Source organism: Oreochromis niloticus, linkage group LG6 (genome assembly GCF_001858045.2).
Source record: "Oreochromis niloticus isolate F11D_XX linkage group LG6, O_niloticus_UMD_NMBU, whole genome shotgun sequence".
Lineage (NCBI taxonomy): Eukaryota > Metazoa > Chordata > Actinopteri > Cichliformes > Cichlidae > Oreochromis > Oreochromis niloticus.
Window position 1 is genome coordinate 2,210,937 of NC_031971.2, and position 18,713 is coordinate 2,229,649.

Consider the following 18,713-nt stretch of genomic DNA (forward strand, 5'->3'; position numbering starts at 1 on the left):
GCATGCAGAAACCACTCCAAAGTCAAGCATAAAGCGATGCTGATCCAGTTCTTTTTTCTATTAGTAAGAGTAAGGCTACAATATGCAGACGAGATAGCCCAAACTCTATAGACCATATATGCATTTTAATTCAGTATTTAGACTGTTAATGTATTTTAAAACGTATTTAAGGAAAAAATATCAGCAGTCTTCTGCACGCTAAAATTCTCTGCTGCTGACATTAGATTAAGAGGCCTCTACTATTCTTTAATATGTTTTGGGGGGTTTAAGAGACTAGCTTCATAGGTCCTGTTTATAAAAATAATAATAATAATTTTGAACATGATTGGTGTTCATGTTCATACTGTTCATACTAGTTCGAATTCAATTAGGCAGCAAATTATAGTGAACGTAGACGAGTTAAAAGTATTTTTCACCCCCTTTGAATTCAAATTTATTCCAAAACTCAGCAAGCCTTCGGGAGTACCTGCTTATAGCCTATATTTCTGACCGTTCTCATTTGAGTTGTGTATTTATTACGATCTAGCGCATGATTCGGCTAACGAAGCAGCGGTCCGCATATCTACATATTCATATAAATCTAAACATTATAGTTTTATGTAGGTTTTATTTAGGTCTATGTTTATTAAAGCAGGAAACATTGCACCCACATTTTGGTTGCAAGTGTTTAAAATTTTCAGTCCTCACTGCTTACTGAAAATGTATTTATTTATATATTTATTTCTTTATTACGCAAATAACCGTTTGTTTATCGTATATAAATAAAACGTTAAAGCGATATAGTTAAATCTAAACACACTGAAAAGCATTTAAGTCTATATTTTTTCAGATCTATAATTAAAGAAATTCATTTCGTTTACTGAACCACTGAAGGTCTCAATAATATTATTATTATTAATAATTAATTACTTAACAGTAATCTCTTAATGTATCTCTCCTTGTAAATAAACAGCTGGTAAAATATCAGGGCGAGGTGACTGTGACTGAACCCAAAGACGCTGTCTTATCCAAAGAATACATATGGAAAGATCAATAAAAAACAAAGTCCCTCTTTTTTGGTTATGAGTTGGGATCGAAGAAGTCTACATCTTTATTAATTCTCTTTATTATGCCAGCGAAGTTCAGAGTCATCAATGAATCTGAACTTCGCTGCCATTCATTAATCATTTAAAGAAAACGCTACATACAACATCTGAATATGTACACGCAATTTACCGCTATTTTTTAAATAGTTATTTATTTATTTATTTACTTTAGCTGAAGAGAGACAGTGGGGGTGGGGGCTTTGTGTGTGTGTTCAGTACTCAAGGCTGTGGAAATGCGTGAAATAAACACCTGAAATAAAATGAACTGGTTAACTGGGTGGGGCTACTGTCAAATGATTAACTTAAAATACTTGGAAAATCTTGCTGGCAATATAAATTTGGAAGCAACTTCAGATAATTGTGAGATTGTAACTGTAAGATCTTTAACAACATTTTCAAGACCTGCAACATCTCACTCAAGGACCATGATGCAGACACATACACATCATTGAAATCCACTGACTTCATGCGTGTTTGCCTGAATGCTTAAAAGTTAACCTCCACTAGACCACTACTTACTTAGTTGAAGTAAGGTCGTTGTTAATGATTTCTGGTGCTGTAAAAGTGAAATGGTTCGGGGTCCCAGCAACACAGGAAGAAAATAGCAGCGGCACTGGGCAGCAACATGTTGCAATGAGGGTCCTTTCCTTCTTTGTGACGATAAAGTAAACAGACACAAGAAGGGAAAGAACTGTGGATCTTTAATATGCATACAACACACTAACACACATAACGCAAGAGAACTCTTTTTTTTTGACAGTCACGATTCGATAATGTTGCTCAGGTTCATTTCATGAGTGTGAACAATGCCTGTGAAATTAGAAGTTGCCCATGCTTGCTTCCTGGCAACCTCATAAAATGGAAAACGCTGAGTTGTAACAATAACTTTCCTTATTTAACCCAAACTATGACCTTTCCTAAACGTAACCCAACTAAATTCCATTTGAGAATAACATAAAATTGATGTCACATTTAAAGAGTTTTTAATAACAGAATTTCTAAAAACATAGCTATTGCTCCATTGATATGACTTTCATGGAGGTAATTCCATCTATATGACACTTTAAGGGCCAGGTTGTAGTTTATTACACCATTCAGTAAGTTTTGCTTATCAGTTTAGAGTTTAATGTTTTTTATTTGTTTCTTTGTAAAGCCAGTCATTTACAGTCTAGCATAACGTTTCATTGCCCCAACTCTTTACAACAGTGTTGGAGAGAAAGTTATACAGGATAAAAATGATGTGTTCTGGTGGCAGAGAGGAGGTTTTAGAGGCTAAACAGGAATCGGTGTTGGCGATGGGGCTATAAGACTGGACAACTTGGGAAACACTGTAGTATATTTGCTGTGGTCTTTCCTGTCAACAGCGTAGCAACAGGTGTGCTATTTGGTATGTGAAATGGAGTGTTACAATGTTTCCAGTCTTACTGTGCAAATGAGTTGAAAGTGCAAATATTGCATGAAAAATTTGATCATTTGATTATGACTATATGAAACTATTATTAATGGTAACAAAAGTGTAATTTTATGAACAGATACTTCAAACTAATGTCTGCTTCAGAGTATGAGTAAAAGATCTTTGCCAATGGTTGTATCTCTGCTAGACTGTGCAGAAGACAGAGTTAAGGAGAAAATGGGGGTTCCAGAATGTGCAGAGGAATTCTCTGTGAGGAAGGCATATGATTTATATTTGTTTAAGTGCTGAATGGGGCTGATTCTATGTGTGTGCGTGTGTGTGTGTGTGCATGTGCATCGTCCTGCTCTGTGTAATCCATCTATGTGAATGGGAGCTGTTGCAGTAATTTAGATCAGTTTGTCTCCTGATAATGATACATAATTAGACTGTAGGTCAGTCGGTCAGACTCCTGATCTCTCCCTCTCTATACATCCTTCTCTCTCTCTCTCTTTCACACACAGACACATGCAACCATGCACACATGCACACATCTATCCCCCTATATGCCCTCTTCTCTGATCTTAGTCATTCCTCCTTTGTATAAATAAATCTGACAGAGTAGCAGGGTTATGTGTCTGTGTGTGAAAGAAAGAGAGCGAGGTGGAGGCAGGGAGGGGGAAGGGGCAGAGAGGGCGAGAGAGGGCGAGAGAGGAAGACAGAGAGAGAGTAAAGCTATGTGTGTGTGTGTCAGGCTGTATGATGATGTGCAGGTACATTCCAGAGCAGCGGAAGTTTCTTTTCAGAGTAAAGTGTTGTTGTTACCTGGGCTCACACCTACATGCAGTTCTGTAGGTAACTGTGTGCTGAGCTCTGCACATGATGAATATAATGTTGTGGTACAACAACATGAATTCCCATTTAAATTAATAGGACAAAAATGCAAATTTTATAACAAGACAGACTCACAACTGCAAATGAAAATAAAGACATCTTGATTTAATCAAGATATATTTAGGTGCGTATTTTGGACATGATTTTCTAAAATCTTAGCTGTGTAACAACATTTTTGAAATTATTGTTAATATGATGAAAACTGGCTTAAAGCTTTAACTTGACAGAGTGATCAAAAATATTATATTGGTAAGTCTTTTTTTTTTTAGCTACAGTTAACTTTTCAGCATCTCTGTAATTAGAAAATCAACCAAAGGCCTTTTTATGGAGAGATGGAGACTATTTCTTAATTCTTCAGTGGTCTGATGGTTTAAAGTATTTACATTTGAAACCTAAAACATGCATCCAAATTCACTCTCAGTGCCAGTGAAACAGACCATCCTTAAGGTGCAACAAATAAACACGTCCACGAGAGAACATTCAACCAAACAAGGATTACACTTTTTAAGAGGTAGACACACTGTTGAACTGGACCATAAAGAGAAGACTTCACACAGAAAATCATCCCCATATTGTCAGTGCGATAGAGAACAAAGAGATGGTTAATCTGAGGGATTACAGGTTTTGTAGAACTGCCCAGGTTGAAAATGTGAAAATGATATGTGATTTGAAAACAGAGCAGGGGCATTCTCAGTCATGTGAGAAAACAGCAAAAAACATCATGATACACTTATTACGTACACTCACATGGTCAATAACTAAATGAATAAATAACAGGGTCTTGTTTGATAGGTAGCCAGAGATGCAAATCACCACATCAATAGACTGATAATAATCACTAACATATGTGTAACCTTTGTCTCCCTGTATCTTTAAAAATAAAAAGGTAGTTAGTCTTTGAGGTACCTGCTTCATATCCTACTTTTTTTTAAAGAACTGCTTTTACAGTTCTCTTGTGGATCAGCTGTGGTGATAAATATCATCCTCAATGTCCCAACTCTGGGACCAGCATCAACTACCTCATCTCAGACTCAAAATCCAAAAGACACTGCCTCATAACAAGGACTTTGCTATATAATTTATGCTATATAATTTCACAGCCTACAACCAGACTGTGTTGAAGCCACGTATTGCTTTCATGCAAACTATTATGCAATAAATACAAATCATTACCTTTGTTTTTTTTAGAAAGTATTTAAAACCAACTAACATCTATACTGCACACTTAATGTAATATATTGTAAAATAATTGCTGAACCTAAAAATGTGTTGCTGTAGCCACTTTATCAAATATTTTTACTGTCATGCTTACTGTCACTACTAGTTCTTTTACACTAGCTGGCTCAAAATTTAGACTTACAAATATTAGCATTAATATTAACATTAGCACAAATAAAATTGTATATATTATATTACATATAGATACTTTGGCAGAACACCCACCTGCTCGGTAAACTGAAGCATTTTTTTCAGCTTCCATAGTAATATTGTGAATGAAAGTATTTTAAACCATTACTAAATAATATCTTCAGTCAGCTCTTTAGACAAACCAAATTAATGGTGAATACACATTTACCACCCTACTACCCTACCTGCCTACTGGTAAGCTATTGATATACTAAAACAACTATTTTAAACATCAGTATCAACTTTATGGTAGACATCCAAATATAAAAGTAAGTAGGTAAAGTAAATTAACATATGCACAATATTTATGTATCTGTTACAAAGTTGCATAAATGTTAGTAGAAACTTGAAAAGATCTATCGAATGTTCTATAAACCAATTAATTAACATTATTAAGTACTAAAGTCTACTTACCATTTCAAACCAGTTATTACAAAGTGTTACCAAATATTATCTTATGCTGTTTTAGAATAAATTATTTTAAATACCAGCTACTTGCTATTGAAGACTGGTCATGCACTAATGCTGCATTTTAGTCACAAGCTTCAAGTAATCCCATGTGCTTCATTTATTACTCTTGCTATAGAGGAATACTGTTCCAACAGCTAGAAAGTCTGAAATCACCACTGCTAGAAAACAGCTACAATTAAGAGAAAAATCCAAACAGTGCCATGATTAATGGATCACATCAGCTGTCTGTGTGCAGGTAATTAGGTGGTCATTAAGAAGTAGTCCAAACTAAGCTTTCAGTTTTCATAAGTTGGTCTGTTCCCACATTTTACTGAGCACACACGCGCACACACACACACACACACACACACACACACACACACACACACACACACACACACTCAAACACATACACTGTATGTTTTATCATATTTTCCTAAACTCAAATAATCAGTCACAGTTTGTACACGTGTGTGTGTGTGTGTGTGTGTGTGGTTTTATATTGTTGACAAACAGTTTTAAAACAGTTTTTAATATGCAATTAAAACACTTTTAAAAACCAGTTCACTCTTTTCTCTGATCTGTCTGTTTTACAGGGTGAAATTGATCACTGGTCTTTAAATTAGGACAGGAAGATCACACAGTCTATAATTGATGGTGTGACCCAAACGACCTCTGTGGTCATCTGTCTTAATGGCAAAACTCTAACATAGTTTCCACTCTAATCTGAAGGAGATGTAAGAAGAGACAGCCAGCAAGGTTCTATTCCTGTCAAAAGGGAATTCTTGGATGTATCTTTCTGATATTGTAGGGTGTAATATTGTAGGCAATGAAACACCCATTTAATATTATAGAAAAACTAAAATAAAACCTTTTCCAACACCTTCCCCCTGGTAGGTGCTACAGAGCACTGTACACCAAAACAAGCAGAGATCTGTACAGCTTCTCTCCAAAAACATCTGCTGCTGAATCAAGGCAAGCTGTGTATACAGTTTTGTACATACAAACAAACAAACATACACACACATAGACACCAGAGTGCCAGATAGATAGATAGATAGATAGATAGATAGATAGATAGATAGATAGATAGATAGAGCTGCAATCAGTGCAGTGACCTCCAAGCTAGGCAGTTCGCAGAAACAATCCCCAAGATCTCTGTCTATCTTTGTCCTAGGAACAGCAAAAATGCTGCACAGGACCCTCAAGCTCCCAGGCCTCTGGTAGAGGTCCTGGGCTTGAAGGATTAAGACTGCCCCACAGGGGCTAGTATATATATATATATATATATATATATATATATATATATATATGCCAGTACCCTGGCATAGATGCCAGAACCACCTCTACTGGCTCCTTTCGATGTGGGGCATCGATCCGCGATCTCGTTTTTTTCTGTCACTACCCACAGCTCTGATAAGGGTAGGGACAAGGGCAAACTCCATTGCACAATCAAGTATCCTTGAGAGGATAAAGAGCTGGTCCAGTGTTCCACAACCAGGATGACAACCGCATTGGTCCTCCTGCATCTGAGCCTCTACTAATGGATGCACTCTCCTTTCCAGCACCCTGGCATAGACTTTCCCAGGGAGGCTGAGGAGTGTGATCCCCCTGTAGTTGAAACACACCCTCTGGTCAACCCTTCTTAAAGATGGGAACCACCACCCCGGTCTGGCGATCCAGAGGTACCACCCCTGATCTCCATGCAACATTGTAGAGGCGTGTCAACCAAGACAGCCCTACAAGATCCAGAGCCTTCAGGAGCCACCCCAGGGGCTCTGCCACCAAGGAGTTGTTTAACTGCCTAAGTGACCTCACACCTGGAGATAGGTGAGTCGTCCCCCTCCTCCCCAGACTCTGCTTCCTCCACGGAAGAGGAGCCAGTGGGATTAAGAAGGTCCTGAAAGTATTCCTTCCACCACACGACAATGTTCTCAGTCAAAGTCAGCAGCGCTCCACCGGCTCTATACACAATGCAGGTAGAGCAGCGCCTCCCCGTCCTAAGTTGCCTGATGGTTTGCAAGAATCTCTTGGAGGCAGTCCAAAAGTCTTTTTCCGTGGCCTCTCTGAACTCCTCCCACTCTGGAGTTTTTGCTTCAGCCACTGCCCAATCCGCATACCGTTTGGCCTGTCAGTACCTATCAGCTGCCTCCCATAGGCTAACCAAGCCTGATAGGACTCCTTCTTCAGCCTAGTGACTCCCTTCAACTCTGCTGTCCACCATTTGTTTCAGGGGTTACCACCAGGCTCCTTCCCCACCAGAGGGGCGACATTCCATTACCCAGTTGCTTATCTTGGTAGCCAGAGGTCAATCCGCTGCCGCCCCTGGCCACCACCAGGCACACATTGCACCCGACCCTTATGGCGCCTCCTGCAGGTGGTGGGCCTGCAGGAGGTTGGGCCCATGCCCCTTTTTCGGGCTGTGCCCACCCAGACCCCATGGACTACGGCCCAGCCACCAGACGCTCACCCTCAGGCACCCTCCTCGAGCCTGGCTCCAGGGCGGGGCCCCGATAACCCTATCCTGGGCAGGGTAAACTCTTCCCTTAATCGTATAGTCATAGGGGTCTTTTGAATCGCTCTTTGTCTGGTCCCTCAACCAGGACCAATTTGCAATGGGAGACCTTCAGGCAACATAGTTCCTTGGATCCCTGAGACACAAAAACTCCTCCACCACGATAAGGTAGCGATTCGCGAAGGGGACTAACAACTCATCCATTCCTTATTGATTCTGGCATGTTTGCAACATAAATATTGTCTATTGAATGACCTATTGAATTGTCTCTTCTCTACTCTGCTGTGTACACTGAGAGCAAAGAAATAGCCAGGTCCCAATAAAGCTGATTCTGATTCTGATTAATTGAATTGACGGTTGCAAGAACCTACAAAGCAACCAGAGTGCTAGATCTTAAAATCTCCAGTGTCAACTTATCCTTAGGTCTTATAATGAGTTCCAACAGAGGACAAGTAGGACAAGTGCGGTAGGAAAATGTTCTAATGAAATATATGCTAAATAAAACTGGTCGGCCCCCTAGACCAGAGAATTATGAGCAAACCCATTAGTGGGTTAGCCCATGAAGGTTTTCCATGTCACCCACTGAGAAGTTTCATTTTTCATTCAGAATCCACAGAGAGACCCCTGTTCTTTGAATTTAAATGCATATGGAATGTATGGGATTTTCATGTGCACTGATAGTTGATGTAAAAGATAAACAAGTCTACAATATTAATATTAAATGGGATGTATAATTCTGATGGGGGATATCAGAGATATCTGAAAGTAACATGAATCCTTCATCCAGGCAAAGTTGGGCATCATAATTTAAACACTAATGTACTAATCTGCAGTGGTTTATATACTCTATGTACTATATACTGACTACTAATTCAGTTAGTGAAGGGAAATGCAGTGAATAATATTCTTGATCAGTCCTACAGCACCGCTAATCATTTCTGTGCTTTGGAAATTGTCTGTAATCCACCACAGAATTAAATAAACTCTGGTTATTTGATGTTTTGCCTTTTCTTTGTAACTGTACTGGTGTCTGACCTACAAGCCTATCTAAAACACTTCAACATGTTTATGTTTCACAGCAGATTTTCCAAAGCCAGAGCCAGGAGTACTCTGCAAACACTTGTGAAGAGAGTGAGGCTGCATTCAGACAGACAACACTCCGCATAAAGACCCAGCAGTCTTTCTCATGTGAAAGCAGTGAATGGCCTGTATCAAATGAGGGTGCCAACTCAGAGAGGTGTAGCAAGAACTAATAATTGTGTACTGGGTAATAACTGAAAGTGAATGTTTAAAAAAAAAAACCCAAAAGCAACAGAAAAAACAGAATCAGATTGTACACATGCTCTCTTCCAGCTCCCACATAAATGTGTACACACTAACAGGCCTAATATTCCACTCTCTATTTGCCAGCATCTGATCACAAATTGTTAGTAAATGTTTGAACACTTGTTCCCTCCTACCACTTTATATTTACATTGCACCACTGCATCATCCAGTTGCATTATCCTCCAAATGTGCAGGAGGTACAGGAGGTACAGATAAAGTAATTACAGAAACCAAAGTGAGTTGCTGGTGCTACTAAACTATATAAAAACTAACATCTTATTTATTGATATCTTAATAGTTTAAGAACATATTTCTAGTATATGAGAACTCCTGATGCTCTGTGCTGCATGTTTAATGCTTTTTATTACCACCATCTTTCTACAACAGATGATAATATTATTATTAGTGACTCTGGGTAATCTGAAGTGAAAAGCACCTGCCAAACTATAGCGTTACCCTTTGAAGCATATAAACCAGAAAACTTTGCATTATAAGATTTAATTAACCATCACATCTGACTCATCTGTGTGTTAATGAGGTTACTCTTGCTGTGCTACATGCATAAATGTGTGGATACACTTTTTTTCCCTTTTTTTAACCTGAGCCTGTACATCTCATTTATTAAAGTTACATATTTTCCCTTCAGAGTCCCATTATTTATGCTAAAATGTCTGCCTGATTGCAGGTATTAATGGGGTTCAGTACACATATATAAAGAAAATAAAACAAAGAAAAGAAACAAAGGAGATATTTAAAAACTAAAACATGTGATGTTGCTCTGTGTACACAGTGTTCACTCTATACTGATCTCTGTGTAGAAATCTAACTAAAAACTTGAAACAGATCAAACCCGTCATCTCACTATAAAAGCTAGCTTGCTTGCAAAACAAGACATAGCATTGTATCTGTCTTGTATTCAGATTCTACTTCCCTTAGATGCTCATGTTAACTTCACCTCAGTTCTGCTCTGTTTCATCAGACTACAAGAAGTAATGGAGAAGAGAAATATGTGGTTTTGGCACTGCACTGCACTGCACAGCTTTGAGCCATACACTTGGACCAGTTCTTTTAGAGACTGGTAGAAAATTTGCCCAAAAATATGCCAGACTCAAATAGACTCAAGAATATTATAACTTATACTGGCAGCAGTGAGATGCCCAATTGTACTGCATATAATTTGCACCTGGCCTGATTCTCACTGAGTTAAAGTATCAATTCTGAAAATTATCTCCATAGTGGCAAATGATGAGTCATGATGCCTTCCCTTTCTACAGGGAAGTAGGCTAGAACCAGAAGATAAGGACTGAGTTAGTGTGCAGAGAACAGTGCAGATGATGGAAGACCAGCAACGGAATATGAACCAAGCACCTCCAGGGTCATGTTGGGTATCCCAGTAACATAACTCCTACTACAGTGGCATCCACCCTCCTGACACAACATGTCAGACCCACAGGCCCTGCAGCCAGGCTGCAGCACAGATGTGACGGAGCTAGCCACCACTCATCGCAAGTAGGTGGTGGTGCACCAGCAACTGCGTGAGATGCTACGGACCCAAACGGAGTGACAGTGCAGATGTTGGAGATGCTAGCTCTGTCTGAGTCATTTCATCAAGCGCTGCTGCTCCCAGTGATCATGTTGCATAAGATGCGGAGTGGGATGATCCTGAATCCTTTCTGGATATGTTCGAGGCCAGGGAGGTAAGTAAGTAAGCAAAATGTTATTTATATAGCACCTTTCAAGATAGAAATCACAAAGTGCATCATAAAAAAATACCAGAGCATTTAAAACAAATAAAAACAAAAAAAAGTTAACAAACACAATTCCAAAAACATGAGTTTTTAATTGTTTTTTTAAAAAGAAAAAATTGAATCCACAGACCTCAAGCTCAGAGAAAGACAGTCCCAGAGTCTGGGGACCACAGAGACAAAAGCGCTCTCTTCCTTAGTTCTCAGTGTACGCATGCCAGTGGCCACGGAAGAGTGGTCACACTGGATAATGCCCCTGCTTTCCAGAGAGGCCATGCGTCGTGAGACAAGCTCAAGGATGTCTGTTGGGCTCCTTAGATCGTCCATCAGAGACACACCATACTAAGCATTTTCTCTCTGCTTCATTTCCTCAGGTCCTGGCATCTCAGGGGACTGGTCACAGGGAGTCATGCAGATGTCAGGGCAGGAGTGCTGGAGATGCAGGCAAAAATATCCCATAGTGTCAGTAGAAATGAAATACAAGGGCAAAAAGTATAGAGTTAAGGCTTTGGTTAGCTCCCTTTACTTCTCAATACCGATTGGTCCAGTGGGTTAAAAACTTGGTGGGACAATGTGTAAGGGTGTACTGACGACAGATAGGCAAATGTGATTCTTGTGCTGCATGCAGTCCGCCAATTCCTCCAGAGAGGAGGAGTTATAATTATGGCTGGTCACATGAGATACAGCAAAATTGTAGTGAATTTTATTGTTCCTGCAACTGGAGGGATGTGTGCTGGTGGTGCACGTGTTGCCTGGAATGTCAGCTGGCCACCCATTACCTTTAATGGAGGTCCAGTTTGAGCATGGACTCGATCATGGCATTTCACCAGAGGGTGTTGGGATATCACTTTGTATTATTTATGCAACACAGTATCCCAAAACAGCACCGCTGCCCAGAGTCTCTGCAAAGAGTGTAGTCAGGGGCTGTTTCAGGTCATCTCCTAAATCAGCATCCTGAAAGAGATACTGACTGTCCAGGGCACCTCGTTCATGTCTTGCTTGGGAAAAGAACCATGCAAATTACTGGGCTTTAAATCAGTCTGAATGAGCGTCTACCTCGTCAGACTGATCTTTTCTCCCTTTGTACCAATATTGTTTGGCAGGACGCATCGTCGATCATTGTATTATTTAAGGAAAGCTGGAAAGAATGTCCAAGATTCAGTACGTCTTGGACCTGAAGCAAAGCTACACACGCTGGGGAGACTGCTATGGGAGGATTTGCTCCAGGTCCAGGAATGCCAGCAGCACCTATACAACAGAAGGGCTAGACTGAGACAATTGACACCAGGAGACATTCTTTCTTCCAGCTCCAAACTACTCACCAAGTAGTCTGTACTCACCCTTTGTGGTCACCCAGTGAGTCCGGGACGTACACTATACTTTATAAAGCACTTTGAGTGCTCAGGTAGAGTAGAAAAGCACTATATAACCAGTCCATTTACTATCCATTTATCATTTAATATGAAGTTGTGCCATGGAGCAGAACTGGAGCCACACAAATATACTACCTAAACCCTTATCAAAGCATGGAGAGAGGCAGACTCTGCTGCTTTGGTGAGCCTGGTAAAGGATAGATATCAGTTGGGGCCTGAGGTGCCAAATTCAACCATTTCATCCTCACTCCTTTGTGATGACCGTCTCACACTGGCCCAGAGAGTGGATTTTGGTGAAATGCAGATGTGTTCTGCAAAGCGTGACTACCAGGCAAATAGTATGGTTCAAATTCACTTTTATTGCTCTCACAGTGTGTTCACCCAGCTAAGTGCCCAGCCGTATAACTCCTGTTATAGTCTGCTTTATGATTTATACCTGGCAACACTTTCTGCAAAAAATGCACTATTTCATGTGTTAAGTTACTACATGGAGAACAAAGCATCTGGTACTAGGAGCAGCAGCACAAGTCACAGAAAGACATGGAAAAACAAACTAGTTTCCTTCACATTCACATTTTTAAAAAATCTCAAATTCCAAAAAAACATCTTATTTGAATTTATCACAAGCTATCTGTTACTCCTTGAGACCTTGGCCTTTACTTGGGAGCCATTTTTAACATTTTTAATTTCTTTTACCTCTGTGTTATTAGTTGGACCTGACAGTATAAAAACCATCAAAAACCATGACCAAAAAAAGTATTGTCATTGAAGAGAAAGTTTGTTTTTGGGAATAGTGGGTTTACAACCCAACATTCAAAAAAGTTGGTATGCTCTGTAAAATATATACAACAGAACAGAAGAACAGAGAAAATATCAAAGGTTTAAACCAAGAAAAAGTACCATTTTCGAGCAGCAGCACTTCTCACTAAGTTGGGACGAGGCCATGTTTACCACTTCGTAGAATCCCCTCCTTTTTGTCTGTACACTTCTGGGAACTGAGAAGATCAGTTTTGGGCCTTCTGGGAGAGAAATGTTATCCCATTCTTGTCTCGTTTAGTGTAATCGTGTGTGTCTTGTCCCTTGTACACAGAGACTTGTCCAAATTCTCTTAATGTTTTAATGATATGTCCTTTAGAGGATGACATATTCAAAATCTTTACAATTTTACTTTGATGGAAATTATTTTGATTATTTTGTATTTGGAAACACTTATCTCCATGGAGATAAACAGAAACAAACCTAATTTCTCTGCAGCCTGAACAAAACCACGCTTACAGCGCTCACATTATACACTGTACATGTTCATCAATTTATTATTTAAATTATTATTTAGGATTATGTGCCTGACTCTGTACATGTTGATTATATTTAAATCTGACTTTTCCTTTGATACTTTCATTTTATATGATATTAAATACATACACATTCAGAATTGTTTTACTTTAATGTAGGATAAATGTCAGGAATACAAGTGAACTATCAACAATACAAAGACATGTTAACTGATTATAAACTGAATGAGTCAACCAGTGAAAAGTACAATTTGGATTCCTTGTCTCCTTCCCTTTTTTTCTTTCCCTCACCCTCTTTTTTTTCGTGTCCCTGTGTTTACATTTTGTTTGGACTACAGGAAGTCATTCTTAAAGCAGTGCTACAGATAGAGTAGCATGTGCATATAGATGTGTGGATAAGTGGGTGAGTGATTGTTGGAGTTTCTGGCACAGAGACAATTAACCATAAATAAAGCTCTAAAAAAATGGAAATCTCATTTGTCTGCTGGTAGAGAGAGAGAGAGAGGTAGTAGTAGTAAATGTACACTGTATATTTTCAGAATTTCTGCCAGGAGCATTTTTAAGCATTGTTTAAGATTCTTGGTATCACTGGCAATGCTAGTGTTAAATCAACTCAGTATTAAGTTGATTTAAATCAGTATTAAGTCAACTCTTTTCTGATGTACACCAACAAAGGGGCATACCTCGCAATGAGACTCTTTGGTTAGCTAAAATTATGAAGATCTATATGAAGCTCTACAAAGTCTGCATACTGGTTGAGTAGTCAGTTGCAGGTTTGTCCGCCAAAAGTCTAGTTGGGAATGTTATGCCTTGCATCAAGTGTTACTCTTTAGTTGTTGTTTGTCTTTTCTTTTTGGTTTTACTTGCTAGTTGGTTTAAACACTTAAAAACTACTTGCTTAGGAAAAATGTATAGCCTTCATATTAAAAAATGATTATGAAATGCATCACCAGAGGGCATTTGTGTGGAAAAAGAAGCCAGCAGCTCCTGGTTTCATTTCAGTTCATACACATACAGTCTAGATTTAGGTTCAGGAGCAACAAATAGCAATAAAAAGTTATTTTATTTAAATCTGTTCAAGGTAAACATGTTTGGGTTTTTTGGCAAACAGCAGATGAATCAATTTAAGGACTAGATGTGTCTCTCAGTGTCAGGATTTAGCAGGATTTTATCCAGCAATAATATTATTTTATTATTATTACTATTTTATTTATATATTTTTTTGCAGTAAAACTACTAAAATTACTCGTATCAGGTCGTGCTTTTCTTGAGCTTACTGCCAGAAAACTAGGGTTCACCTTCTCCAGTTAAATATTTGTTTATTGTAAAAGCCACTTATATTGCCTACCTATGGACAAGAATAGAATAAAATAGATTTATTTCCTTTTGGTTAGACACAGTACAGACAATGTTTATAATTCTTGTTCCAGCAGCAGTCTTTTCAATAAACAGTCTGACACTCTGATAAATTGCTGCAGTCCAACACGGTTTGTTAACACTGTTCTTCTCTCCCTCTCTATCTTTGGCTAGCACTACTTCTCCATCTCATACATGCTTGTAGAGCAAAAAAAAGCTGTAGCCTTAACAGTATTTCAAATTTTTTTCTTAACCATGCCTATTTTTAACAAAATCTTTATCAGTTTAAATTAGTAACACAAGCTCTAGTTTACACCATGCTCCCGTGGCCGCTTTTCCACATCTTTGCTCTTGCTTCTTTGGTTTTTCCCTTTAGCAGGCTGTGACTCTGAAAGATCTCTGGTGAGCAGACCCTACACAGTACTGCAGCCCTTGCCTTCAGGCCAGCAAGAAGAACGCTCAGCATTGAAGAGTAACAATAATGAGCCTCTGAAAGATCTGCACCTGATATTTTAACAAATGAAAAGTTTTTCCATAGGCAGGGCAGCAATGACTCATTTTGTCCTCCTCACTTTGGGACACTGACCTGTCCCATCCTGGTCTACTAGTACAAATGAATTGTATGGTCAGAGTGCAGCTGGGTCACAGCCAGCAATAACACTGATTTTGCTGCAAGGAGGAATTTGGCGTTTTGCTTCAGTTCAGCAAGAACTGGAGTAAAGACAGCACTGAAGTGATCCAAAAGCATAGTGGGTCAAGCCTGATTTCCTCCTGCCCTGATAACTATGTTGCATTATAGACAGGACAACAGAGTTCTGACATAAGTGTTAGTATATGCTTTAAATCACTGTTTAACATTTTCTTGTCTCATAAAGTACAAATAATTCTATATCTACTGAAAAGCATACTTCACAGTGATAGGTCGATCGGGCAATACTCAGTTAAAGTCAGTCCTCCATATTCAACAGCACTGATATCCCATATTGAGTCAGACCAAACTTCTTTGCGGCTTTATTGGGTGAAAAGTCAGTCAGTGACTCTTCCAATTCAGCTGGCACTACTGTAACTTTGCCAACATAAACAGGTGACATGATGGCGCGGTGAGCAGTTAGCACTGTTGGCTCACAGCATGAAGGGTCTGGGCCAGAATCTCCCTGGGATATTTCTATGTAAAGTTTACGTGTTCTCACTGCGCCTGCACAAGTCTGAGTAAAGTCACACTCTCCATTCTTGGCATTCTATTATTAGTGTTTGATGAATTTTTTTTGATGGTGTTGTACATGCATTTTCCTCTCATATCAGTTTAAAAGAACTTGCACAGCTGAATGTATGAATATTAAGCTTAATATTTGCATTAACTTGACTAGATCTTAATTTATACATGTTACTTTCAGCTGCTCCATTGTGACCAGGGACCGCCACAGTGAGTAGCTCCACATGCTTGATTTGGTGGATGTCCTTCCTGACACAAGCCCAAATGGGAATTGTTTCCCTGGCTGGAAGACTTAGCAATTAACAGTCTTAACAGTTTATATAAAGGGATAAAAAATTAATTTAAAAAAATTCAAAAGCCTCAATGGCATGTTTTAAAATACTGCAATTGCTAATTTTTGTGTAAACTTAAAGTCTACAGTCAACTACAAACATCTAGAATCAGTTACACAAAAAAAAGTCTAATTCAGCATCACTCCATTTAAAAACACGAATGAAAAAGCGATATTCTCACAAAGTGCAGTATCTGTATAAGCACACGCCTGTCTCTGTGTCCTTTCTTCTTCTTTTTTTGACTTTGTGTGCCTGCCATGGTGGTCCCATCCATTAACTCATGTTTCATGTTTGATGTCCAGCCATTAGTACAATCACATTATCCATTCTATCCTGCTGTATGGGCCTACTGTATGGGGCCTGTGTGTGTGTGTGTGTTGTACTGTCTAATCTTAAGGCCAACGTAATTAGCAGTGACCTCATGGTACAGGACAGCGCCAGCACTGCTAATGACCCCTAATGACCTCATAGCTCAAAGTCAGTGAGTATATTCCACATCCTTAAATGGTTTTCTGTCAGCATTATCACATTTATGGAAGCTATGTTAGCCAGTAAATAACAAAAAAATAGCTAAAACATGAGTGTGTTTTGATCTTATTGTCAAGTTTTTCGCAATAAAGATATCACAACATCTGATTCTGCAGACAGCTGGCTAGAACAGCCAGACATGGTAGTTTCCAATGGGGTGAGAGTTGTCTTCCCTAAAAACCTGAAAAAATTAGTCTGACAATTTGCATGAGCTCTGTTTTATAATGTACAACTGAATATCATGTTATTGTTTTGCAACTGTGTCATACAGAAGAAATGCTAGAGGTAATAAAGAAATTTACTCATCAGTGGCTTGCCACCCTAAGGTCAACTCTGTGTGACCCTATGATTCACTGACGTTTGACAACTCAAATAGCAACTATCTTTAGCTCACAAGCTTTTGTGACTGTGTGTGTGTATGTGTGTGTGTGTGTGTTCTGTCTCCAACATGGCCCCAGGCATGTTGTTGCTTACCTCATTAAGCCGTTAAAGATTTGCCAGATCACCATCACACGCAGACACACAAGCACACTGCAGCCTTTTGTGCTGTGTGGCAGCATTAGTGTCCATGTCTGTTAAGCTTTTGACAAAGAAAGACCTAAAATGTAGCTGAGAAGCCATTTCCACTGGTAAGTTACATGTCAGATGTATGTGTCTTTGTGTAGCCCACACAGAGAACTTAAAGCTAAAAGGGTAATTTCTCTTCGTTAGTGTTCGTTATGAATATGTAGCCTGCAGACAAAAAAGACACTTGCTGTACAATGCACTGTAGCATGGGATAATATGCCAAGCTAGTTCTATGTAGCCCAATAGAGAGACTTTAACAGCATGTGATTCTATTGCTTTCTGGCAGGAGCAATATCTTGAATGTAGACATGTAAACCAAAGCAAACTACTCCTTACCCTAGACACTAAAAATGGGTAAGAACAATTGCTCGCAATGCCTGTTAATACATCCATATCCTTGCTACAAATAAGTTTGTGCAAATAGATATTACTGCAAGCAGTTAGCTCCACGTGGTCTTCCCAAGTTAATCATCTCTTAATCAAGAAATAGCAATTTTAGAAATATTTCACCCATACTGGCTTCTCTTCATTGGCTCCCTGTTAAATCCAGGATCTAATTAAAAAAATTTCTCATTGCATACAAGGTCTTGAATAATCAGGCTCCATCTTATTATAGAGACCTCGTAGTACCATATCACCCCAATAGAGCACTTTGCTCTCACTGGAGGTTTACTTGTGGTTTCTAGATATTTAAAAGCAGAATGGGAGGCAGAGCCTTCAGCTTTCAGACAACTCTTCTGTGACAGATGCCCTACTGTTGCTTTTAAGATAAAGGGCTTAAAACTTTCCTTTTTAACAGAGCATATAGTTAGGACTGGGTTGGGTGACCCTTAGTTATGCTGCAATAGGCCTAGGCTGCTTCGGGCTTCCCATGGCACAGAGTTTCTCCTTTACTCACCCCCACCCACGCACTTACTTGTGTTTAAATACTCTCTGCATTTAATCATTAGTTATTATTTATCTGTGGCTCTCTTCCACAGCATGTCTTTGTCCTGTCTTCCTCCCCTCACCCCAAACCAACTGAGGCAGATGGCCCGGCCCCTCACTGAGCCTGGTTCTACCAAAGGTTTCTTCCTGTTGAAAGAGAGTTTTTCCTTCCCACTGTCACCAAAGTGCTTGGTCATAGAGGGTCACCTGACTGTTGGGATTTTCTCAGTTTTCTCTGTATTATTGTAGGGCTTTACCTTACAGTATAACGTGCCTTGTCAAACTAAGATACACCTTTTCTTGTGGGTTCACA